This window comes from Silene latifolia, chromosome Y (genome assembly GCF_048544455.1).
Source record: "Silene latifolia isolate original U9 population chromosome Y, ASM4854445v1, whole genome shotgun sequence".
NCBI classification, from domain to species: Eukaryota; Viridiplantae; Streptophyta; class Magnoliopsida; order Caryophyllales; family Caryophyllaceae; genus Silene; species Silene latifolia.
This window is the reverse complement of record NC_133538.1, coordinates 62506380-62516209: the sequence shown is the minus strand read 5'-3', so window position 1 is coordinate 62516209 and position 9830 is coordinate 62506380. Positions and strand designations below refer to the sequence as shown.

The 9830-nt window shown below is 39.4% G+C and overlaps 1 pseudogene; it reads right to left on the bottom strand.

Moving 5' to 3' along the window:
- Positions 1–309: 309 nt before the first annotated feature.
- LOC141628199 (amino-acid permease BAT1 homolog) overlaps positions 310–9830 on the bottom strand; it is a 101459-nt pseudogene continuing 91938 nt past the window's right edge.

Below are 9830 nucleotides of genomic sequence, written 5' to 3'. Positions count from 1 at the left end.
AGCGAACGAGAGATCGAGATGCCCTAGGAAGCTGATACATTATTCTTAAAGTAATAATAAAATAAGGTTATATGGACACAATTATGTTTGTAGTCAACCTGGCTGGTATCGATGATTAAGAGTCTTATACTTCTAATAATGATAACATCATAGCAATATCTCTTCCACATGTATGATAGCGTCAAGCCACATCAGATAAGGACTAAAGAAAATGAATCCAGGCAGGAGAGATCAATCAGATGATGTTGAATACACTAAAAAATGGTGTACTGCCATTCAAAATAAGTACTACTACAAGTAAATCACATTTCAAACATCTATGTTCTTCCCAGGACCTCTAAACCAATGTCTTGCACTAAAAATCCAAGATCCGACAACGACAAGCAGTAGACCACCCACTGCCACTGGAGTGTAATTGAGTGTCACGGTGGTGATGGGATAGGACACCAGGAGAGAAAACAGGACCGAAATTGTGACTACCCATAGTACGGCAACCCAACCTACATATCGTCCAAGAATAAAAGGTCCATGGAGGAAAGACTTCCGAGCCAAGGGCACTCTGAAAAAGATGGGCAATTCATAGGTAATGTATAGCCCAATGGTGGTTATCGATAGCATTGCTTCAAAGGCCACCAAACTTCCAAAAGACTGCGCAGGGAGATAAGTTGTGAGGATACCCTTGATTAAGATTTATACTGAATGGTGTCTAGGATAATGCATACTGTAATATACAGCCACCAAGCTGCCAAAACAGGGTTGTCTATTTGGTTTGAGAGGCCTGGATCGAAATATCAATATATGGACCAAATAATAAGAAAAATAAATTACTATACTAGCATTCCCTATCGTTAGTGCCATGCAAAAGGAGATGAAAGCAGACATCTAGACGACTAGACCCCACTGATAGGAACCTCTTGCTTGTTAACTTTATGCCAAACAGATGAAAAAGGCATTGCACCGTCCCTTAAGAATGCATATGCCATCCTATAAGTCATGTTTAGCAGTTTGTAAGGGTTCATCAAACTCACTATAAAAGAACAAACAAAATTGGAGACGTAGATCAATAAGAGCAATAATTACCTAGAATTACTTGTCACTGAACTCATCCCACGGAAAAATATTGCCACAGCAACTATGCCTAAGCATAATATACCACCAATTCCAGATTCATATCAGCCCTTGAATACACTATAGAACATCTGAGCTATGGCATACCCTCCTGCATCATTCTCGGTACTCAAAAGGGAGGGAATATCGGTCACTGCGAAGGTGATCCCGAGGATATAAGCCCAACCAACAACTATTGATATGTCAACTACACTAATGATTCCTTTTGGTCCATTCTTATCTGCATCCTTGGTTTCCTCGGTCTGAAATTGAAGGTTTAAAATGTAATATATGACGAATGATTGTTCTTTTCATATTATCATAAACATTATCCCACTAAGGATAGGTTATGTAATAATGCCCTCTGAAAGATGTACCAAAGCAAAAACTGAAAATTCATCATACAAAACACGTTCTTGAAAACTAAAGGGTATGTGCATTGTGAGTTTATAACACTTCAAGTATTTTGACTCTGACATAACAACTATGTTTACTCTCTCAGTCGTCAAAGGCTCCTATCTAAAGCACATTAGGGAGGTAAGATATATTATGAATGTCTCGGTGTTGAAAAAACAAAGATGATGTTTTCGAATGACATGTAATGGTTCTATTAGACATACTACTTCATAGTATCTATTGAGCCAAGATTTATCCTGCCTGGTCAGACAAATGTCAGGCAACAACCATCAGGCCAGGCCAGACAGGGGCAACCCAGAATCAAATACCTGTCACAGATATTGACACCAGCCAAGAAGGAAGAGCAGGTCTAGGATCTGCATCCTGCCTGCCTAGAAGAAATACATGTCTAGCATGATCAGATTATGTTTATATACATCAAGCAATGGTCAGGGTACAAAAAGACGGTTCCTACTTTCATGGAAGAACCACTCTACCAGCCCATAAAAGAGGAAGACGTAGTCAACCAAGCAAGACGTGCAAAGAAGCAATTACAAGGTCAATACCTACTTCCGGATTAATAGGGCACAAGGCCTATTAACCAGGAACGACCAAGCCATATTGAACATTGAAGATCATTGAAGCCTACTATAAATAGCAAAAGTAAAGAAGAAACAATGACATCATTCATTTACTTACTCACTGTCACTCTATTGTATACATTTTACTCAGTTGAGCATATGTACTTTCACACTATAAGTAGCCTAGCACACTTATATCCTGCCAACCCATATCAATTATAGTAAAATTCCTCATGGCTTGGTGCCCGTGTTTTTTTCCCTTATTCCCAGGGTTTTCCATGTACAAATCTTTGTGTCTTTTTCAATTGTTTACTCTTTACTTATTTATTACACTAGTCATGCATTATTTACTGAGTTAGATCACCCTGCAAAATAGTCCCCTGGCAAGACAATACATCCGTGTAAAATCTTGCTAAAACAATTAGCGCCCACCATGGGGCATCTAGCTCAATAATAATCAAAATCCAATCTCAAACAAACCAAATACTTTTACAAAAATGACTGGAGATAGTGTTGAACAATAGTTGGCTGCCGCCAAGCAACAACTACCGGAAATAGAACAGCTGAAATAGAAAATGGCTTAGGCTGAAGCTGAAGTCAAGAAGTTGAAGGGGTCAGAGTCCAATCTGAAACAAAAGCTGGAGAATAAAGCCTCAGGCTCAAAACTAAAGATCCAGCCTGGAACTCCATTTTCCTCTATGATCAGGAATATCGATTTCTCCACCTTTGGTACTCCAACCGCATCAAAAACTAAGGCAGAAGATCTTGATTCTGACTCAGAAGAGATTCCAAATAAAGAAACTGGTCCAGATCAAACCAATGTAGCCATAATAATGGCAATGGTCCAGGAGATCCAAAAGCTTTATGAGAAATTTGAGAAGATTCCTGGAGTACCTACCAGCATAGAAGAGGTCAACCCTGAAAGCTATGCTGACTCTCCCTTGGTGGACGAGATAGCGAAAGTAGACCTGCCAAAAACGTTTGTAGTACCATCAATCAGGTCCTATAATGGAACTGCAGATCCACAAAACCATGTAGCCTACTACAAGCAAAGGATGTTGGCAGAATCAATTCCCAGTGAACTACCACAAGTATGTATGTGCAAGCGCTTTGGAATAACCCTGGCCGGTCTTGCCCGACAATGGTACATAAACATGCCAAATGGAAGCATCAGATCCTCTGCAGACATGATAAACTCATTCAACCATCAGTCTGCCAACAACAGGGAGCTCGAGAAAAGATCCAGTGAATTGTACCGAATCAAACAAAAACCAGATGAATTAATCTGGGCATTCTTAACCAGATTTAATAAGGAGAAAGTGTCAATCCCTAGATGTGACGTTGGAACAGCTGTGGAAGCATTTAGGCAAGGACTGCCACTAGATAGTGATTTCTACAATGAGCTAACCATGAACCCTTGCGATACTTTCGAAGACGTTCAGGCAAAGGCACTTGGCTATATCAGGCTAGAAGAGGATAAGAGCTTCAAAGCAGAAACCACAACCAGTGTTGCAGGTTACGAAAGGTCTAGCAAGAAAAGTTCCAACCATAGAGGAAGCAGCTCCATGCCATCTCCCTATACTAGACCTGACAGATCAGAAGTCAACTATGCTCATAAGCAACGAGCTAACTCCTATACATATCCACGTATTCAGGAATATAAGTTATCCGTTGATTTTGCATGACTCATCAAGAGGCTTGACACCAAGAGAGACGTTGTCAAGTGGCCCAAAAAGACAGACTACCCCAACTCTAGAAAAGATACAACCAGATGGTGTGAATTCCGCATGGACATAGGACACACCACAGAGGAATGTCTGGGCCTACGCAGACAAGTGTCTTACCTCCTAAAGAAAGGATATTTGAAAGATCTAATGCCATCAAAGAACATGGATGACAACAGATCAAATAAGGATCGGAAAAGACCAAAACGTGATCTGCCTCCAGCACCACCAATCTATGAAGTCAAATTCATCAATGAAGGTTCTGAAACTTATGGCCTGACTAGCTCAGCTGCAAAGAAAATGGCCAGGGAGTCCAAAATTAAATCTCCTTTTAAACCTAAAAATTTACCTCAAATTACATTAGACGACACTAATATGCAGGGAATTTCAGACTAACATCACGATGGCTTGGTCACCACCATGCAAATTGGTACTGCTCGTGTTTTGAGGATCCTAGTAGATGGTGGCAGCTCAGTCAACCTGATCATGTTTGATGTCCTGAAGGCCATGAAGATTGACGAGGATTAGATCATAAAAAAGTCAAATGTCCTAGTAGGATTCAGTTGTGAAAACAGAAACACTTTAGGGGAAATATACCTGCCAACCTACATTGAAGGAGTCTCGTCATACAAAAGATTTGGAGTCCTAGACTACCTTTCATCCTATAATGCAATCCTGGGCAGGCCTTGGATCCATAATGTTATAGCCATTCCCTCAACCTACCACTAGTGCGTCAAAATTCCAACAGAATGGGGAATAGCAACAATTAAAGGTGAACAAAAATCCGCTCAGGAATGCTATACAGAGTAGCAATGACAGATAAGTCGCTCGCGTAGCAATTACAGTATCCTGTCAGGAGAACTTATGTGGCACAGACTCAAATGGAAACAGATCAGGTAATTTTAGACCCTGAGTATCCTGACAGGTATGTACTGGTAGGATCTGATGTCCATGATAATGCCAGGCCAGAACAGGTAAGCTTCCTTAAAAGTAAATCCACATGTTTTGCCTGGTCACATTTTGATATGACTGGCATAGTGTTGGAGCTTGTGTCCTCCACAAATTAGTGTGATAACATTTGTAAATCTCTTACAGCTTCAAAAGGGTATACTTCGTATATTTAATCAGTTGATTAACGTTTACCTAATAACGGTTCGCTTGCTAGAAAGTTTGACGTTATTATCATACAGATGGCGGTGATCAACTGGTCCCTAATGGTCACACCTATAGGATGTGTTTGAGAAATGTGGTTATAGAAATATAATCACATTGATGCCCAATATGACTAAATAGTTAGTCAGTGTGTTGATGAGATAATTATTTAATGAAAATTAAATAATATTAGTTGAGACGAATTAACTGTCAATTCGTAAATTAAATATAATAAGTTATATTTAATTAAATATATGTAATGTTAGCTTGGACGAATTAATCTGTTAATTCGTAATTAAATATAATCAGTTATATTTAATATCAACAAGATGAATGTGTCATAGTGGTAATAGTGAGGGTACACATACCAAGAGGTCATGGGTTCGATCCTCACTAGATGACAATTCAACACATTTTATATTTTTGGAAAGACCAAAAATAAGGAGAATATACTCCTTATTTCGGTTAGATGGTCGAAATTAGGAAAGGATTATTCTTTCCTAATTGACTCCAAATTTCGGTCAGTATAAGAAAGAAAGGGAGAAAATTATTCTACCCTAATTCTTTTTCTTGACCTTGCCTCTTCTCTCATCAGAAAAAACACAAAACAACTAAATTTTACAGAAAATTTTAGATCGATTCTAGCACAATCATTAGGGCATATCTCATATCGTCTTGGGTGCAACTGATAGGCGAATATCAAGTTTGATATTGTTCTTAGGCCAATTTTGCTAGGACCGAAGGTTAATTCTGAATCCTTTATACTTTGTTTATGTATTTTGTTTATGACTATTGATCATCACTATTAAATTCGTTATAATCCTTCAATATAAAGGGAAGTATACAGATTATTTCCCACACATAGATGCTAATGTGATCACCCATAATGTCAATATTGACACTTCTTTCAAGCCTGTACAGCATAACAGGAGGAAATTTGCCCCTAAACGTAATGTAATCATTAATGAAGACGTGGACAAACTCCTAGACATGGGAATGATCATGGAAGTAATGTACCCTGAATGGCTCACCAATGTGGTTGTGGTATAGAAGAAAAATGGCAAATGGAGAGTCTGTATATACTATACAGACCTAAACAAAGCCTGTCAAAAGATCTCTTCCCACTCCCTCACATTGACGCAATGGTGGATGCTACAGCTGGACATGAACTGCTAACATTCATGGATGTCTCAAGTAGATTCAACCAAATCAAAATGCATCTAGCTGATCAAGAGAACAACGCATTTACCACGGAAAGAGACATATATTCCTACACTACAATGCCCTTCGGCCTAAAGAATGCAGGGGCAACCTATCAGCGCCTGGTAAATATGATATTTAAAGATCAAATTGGTGACATAAAGAAAGTCTACATAGATGATATGGTGGTCAAATCAAAAAAGGGTGAGGATCATGTCAAGGACTTGGAAGTAACATTTAAAATCCTGGAATAGTTCAACATGAAACTCAACCCCTCCAAACGCCACTTTGGAGTATCGTCAGGCAAGTTCCTAGGATGCATGATGACAAAGAGAGGAATCGAGCCAAGCCTAGAACAAATAAAAGCCATTTTGGAACTAGAGTCACCTAAATCAGTCTAAGATATCTAGAGGTAGACAAGAAGAGTTACAGCCCTGAACAGATTCATATCCAGGTCATCCAAAAGATGCAAGTCATTCTACAACCTGCTCTGAAAGAACAAATCATTCCAATGGACACCTGAACACGAAACAGCCTTGCAGGAATTAAAATCTTACCTGTCCACTCCACCATTATTGGCCAAACCAAACAAAGGAGAACCACTGACAGTTTACCTGTCAGTCACTGAAACAGCAGTAAGTGGAGTCCTGGTTAAGGAGATTAAAGGCCAACAGCACCCCGTCTATTATGTAAGTAAAAGCCTCTTGGAGGCAGAAATAAGGTATGGATTACTTGAAAAATATGTACTTGCATTAATTGTATCCAACACAAAACTCAGACCTTACTTTGAGAGTCAGCCAATAATAGTCCGAACCAATTTACCTATCAAATTTGTACTGAGAAAACCTGAGTTATCAGGCATAATGGCAAAGTGGTCAGTCCAACTTAGTATTTATGATGTCACATTTTAACCTAGGACGGCAATAAAATCCCAGGCCTTAGCAGACTTTGTGGTTAATTTCAGTCCCAACCTAGAACAATACCTGATAAAAGAGATCAATCGACTAGACACACAAAAATCAGATCAGGACTGGATCCTGCACGTTGATGGAGCAACCAATATGAAAGGAACTAGCCTAGGGTTAGTACTAAAATCACCACAGGGGGATATAATAGCTTAGGCTGTTAGTTGTGAATTCAAAGTAACAAACAATGAGGCTGAATATGAAGCCCTGATTGCTGGACTCAAGGTATGTATAGATTTTGACGTGCAAAATCTCAAGGTAAAAACTGACTCACTTTTAATTTCAAATCAAGTCAAAGGAAACTATGTTGCAAGGGATTCAAAAATGATTTTATATTTGGAATATGTTAAAAATCTTTGCACAAAGTTTATTTCACTTGACATTGATCAGATACCAAGGGACTTAAACACCTAGGCTGATGCCCTAACCATCCTAAGATCAAATTTCAGACCTGTTGTATTTGACAAGATACCCATCGTTCACCTTCTTGAACCAGCCATTACCAAGCCTGATCAAACTTGTCCCATAATTGAGGACACAAACTCCTAGACCAAACCATACTATGATTGGTTCTTCCACGGGATATTACCTCAAGACAGGCATGAAGCAAGAGCCCTTAGAATTAAAGCATTCACTTACACTATCATCAATAACACATTGTTCAAAATATCTCAAGCTGGACCTTATCTGCGATGCCTGGAACCACATAAAACCAAACAAGTCATTAAGGACATACATGATGGATACTGTGGAAATCACGAAGAGGGCAGGAGCCTGACAAGCAAAGTTCTAAGGACAGGCTACTTCTGGCCAACCTTAAGGGCCGATTGCCTGGCATACAGCTTGAAATGTGAAGCATCTCAGCTTCACTCTCCGTTCATTCGTCAACCGTCTGAACTAATACATTTCATCTAAGCCCTCTCGTCATTCATGAAGTGGGGGATGGACATTGTAGGCAAATTACCACAAGCCCCTAGGCAAAAAACTTATATGTTAGCTTTTACTGACTACTTTTCCAAGTGGATAGAAGCTGATTCATACAGGAAAGTCAAAGAGAAGGACATCATATCATTTATCAAGAGAAATATATCATATGTCGTTATGGCATCCCCTCAGAAATAGTTTGTGACAATGACACATAATTTTTGGGAACGAAAATAATGGCCTTTTGTGCAAATGGAACATCAACCTGGCGACCTCTACACCAAGCTATCCAAAAGCCAACGGTCAGGCTGAATCCAACAACAAAGTGGTGATTAACTGCCTAAAAAAGAAGCTAAAGCAAAGAAAAGGCGGATGGGCTGAAGAACTCCCTCTACTCCTCTAGGCTGACAGAACTACACCTAAAACGTCAACTGGCCAGACACCTTATTCCCTAGTCGATGGTTGTGAGGCAGTAATCCCAGCAGAAATCCACGTGCCTACCTCTAGCTGCAGCCTGAATACTATTAAGGAAAACCAGCCATTGCTGCAAGGTAGCATGAGCTTAGCTGAAGAGCTAAGAGATGCAGCCAAGATCAGAATAGCATCCTACCAACAGACAGTAGCCAAAAGCTACAACAAAAACTTTCATGTCAGAGTATTCAGGGAAGGGGACCTAGTCCTTTGAAAAGTCTTTCCAAATACAAAAGACAAGACTGCAGGCAAACTTGCCCCTGAATGGGAAGGTCCTTTCCTGATCGATTCAATAGTTGGTCAGGGAGCTTACAGACTTCAGACCCTGGATGGAGAGATGATCCCTAGATCGTGGAATGTCTCTCACTTAAAGTTATTTCATGTATAAGTCCTTTTATTTTTGCCTGAACTAGGTAAGGCTATCAAATCAATTTCTTACCTGGCATGCTTCTATGTGTAACTGTTCTGAATAAAATAATCCATGTTTTTTCCTATGTGATTTCTTGCTACTTGAAATTTCCTGATTTTACCATAACCTAAACTTCCCAATAATTTCTTCACTGTACATCTCAAGTCATTATATTGAATCCTGAAAACTTGTTTTATGCTTTTTCTGCAATTATTTAGCATAATATACTTGTCTGCTTCAACAAATATTCTGGATTGAGGGCCACTCCACCCAACCTGAATAGCATCCCAAAAATGCTTTATAAATTATGACAAATAGAGATTAATAAAATCTCAACATTTTGTCACATATAGAATACATAAAAAACTGAACTCAGTACAAAAGACAGGTAAGATAGTGAAAAAAATCCGGACTACTTGTCATAAGCCCTCCTGACAGGTTGAGGGCCATAAGCCCTCCTGACAGGCAACTTCCCCTCCTTCTCAAAAAGCCCTCTAGACAGGTTGAGGGCCACAAGCCTCTAAACAGGCTGAGGGCCACAAGCCTCTAAACAGGCATCATCTTAACAGGCACAAACTTCAAACCAGGTACATAAGAAGAAGAATTAAAAACCTGCCTCAAATTGCATACTTATTCACAGTGCAAAAGCAAAGTTAATCCAGGGAATATCCCTCCCTGGTTGGGCCAAAAACCAAATAAAATATTCAAAGTTTTTTTCCAGGGAACATCTCCCGTCGATGCGCCAAAGACTTATCCTAAAGAAAAATAATTAACGTGCCTTGGAGGCAGTGGCAGAACCAATCCCTTCATCATATGTCTCTTCCTCATCATCATCTTTATCAGCTTCATCTCTACCAGAATCTGTAATACCCAGGATATTTAAGGACTCTGATGACCGACT